A 2,052-nucleotide genomic window follows, 5' to 3' on the forward strand; every position below is an offset into this window, starting at 1 on the left:
GTATAAGCTAGAATTGATGGCGGCATTCAAGAGAATCCGGAAGGTCTAAACCTTGTCTGTGGTATTCTGAGTAGGATTCAATGATTGAATGACTGTGACGAGCTTCAAACTCCTAAAGGCTGGGCATTAGTGACAGACGCAAAAGAATCAATGGATTCTATTCCAACCTGATTGAGAACTGACAGATGATTAGTCGTGCCGTGACAGGGTGCATTGAACATTTTCACTGAGAGGACGGGATTGTAGCCACTGACAACGGTGATGCCCAACATACAGCTTGCCATGGAAAGGAGTAAGAAGGATTGGATGAAGACAGTAGGAAAGCAGAGAGACGGAAGGGACAAAGCATCTCCATACGCTTATTTGAAGTTCTCACCAATGAATTACATAAGTATCTCTATCTTTACTTTATGCCTTAATCATATATCATCCATAACCATTTGAATCTGCCTGACTAAGATTTACAAGGTGACCATAGCTTGCTTCATACCAACAATCTCCGTGGGATCGACCCTTACTCGCGTAAGGTTTATTACTTGGACGACCCAGTGCACTTGCTGGTTAGTTGTGCGAAGTTGTGATAAAGAGTTGAGATTGCAATTGAGCGTACCATGTTGATGGCACCATTGATGATCACAATTTCGTGCACCAGCAGCATCCTTGAGAATCTGGAAAGTCTAAACCTTGTCTGTGGTATAAGTTCTTGATGTTCATCATAATCTTCAAAGTGTTCTTGATGTTCATCTTGACATTCATAGTGTTCTTACATGCATCATGTATTTTGATCCAAAATTTTCATGTTTTGGGTCATGTTTATGTTTTTTCTCTCCTCATTAAAAAAAAATTAAAAAATAAGAAAATTATCTTTTCCTTATTTCCCTCCAAATTTTCGAAATTTTGGGTTGACTTGGTCAAAAATTTTTAAAATTAGTTGTTTCTTACAAGTCAAGTCAAATTTTCAATTTTAAAAAAATCTTATCTTTTCAAAATCTTTTTCAAAAATCATATTTTTTCCATTTTCCCTTTTTTTTTCGAAAACTCCAAAAATCTTTTTCAAAATATTTTCAAAATCTTTTTCTTATCTTTATATCATATTTTCGAAACTACACTAACAATTAATGTGATTGATTCAAAAATTTGAAGTTTGTTACTTTCTTGTTAAGAAATGTTCAATCTTTAAATTCTAGAATCTTATCTTGTAGTTTTTGTTAGTAAAGTAATTAATTTTAATTTTAAAAAATTAAATCTTTTTCAAACATATCTTATCATATTTTTTATATCTTATCTTTTTATCTTATCTTTTTCAAAATTTTATCTTTTTCAATTTTGATTTCAAAAATATCTTATCTTATCTTGTCTTCTTATCTTTTAAAATTTGATTTTAATATCTTTTTTAAACTAACTATTTGACTTTTTGTTTGTTTCTTATCTTTTTCAAAACCAACTAACTACCTATCCCTCTCTAATTTTCGAAAATACCTCCCTCTTTTTCAAAAATTCTTTTTAATTATTTTAAATTTTAATTTTAATTCTATCCTATCTCTAATTTTCAAAATTATTAACTTCTTTTTAAAATTAATTTTCGAATTCTATCTCTCCTCTCCTTCTATTTATTTATTTATTTACTAACATTTCTCTTCACCTATCTTCATCTCAGATCACTTCCCCTATCCTTACCCTTGTGTTGGGATCCATCCACTGTAAAACCCGGTTAATTAACGGCTAATTAGCCTATAAATGAGAATTTATTCTAGAAAGCCCAAAATGTGATTTTTGTGGCTAAATATGATAGAGGAGATTGAGACGAGAATTTCGGTACCAATTTTATAGAATTCGGGCCAAGATTGGACCAAACGGGCCAAACCGGGCCAAACGGACCCAAAGTGGGCCCTTGGCCCAACATAACTAGACCAAAACCCTAGTTTTCAGCATTCTCTCTCCTCACTAAACACACTCACATGCTGAAAATGGAGGCCATGGAGGGAAGAACACCCTCTCAAGTTCTTTCTCTCACTTGATCTTCAAACCACCATAACTTTTGATCTAGAGCTC

This window comes from Arachis duranensis, chromosome 10 (assembly GCF_000817695.3).
Source record: "Arachis duranensis cultivar V14167 chromosome 10, aradu.V14167.gnm2.J7QH, whole genome shotgun sequence".
Lineage (NCBI taxonomy): Eukaryota > Viridiplantae > Streptophyta > Magnoliopsida > Fabales > Fabaceae > Arachis > Arachis duranensis.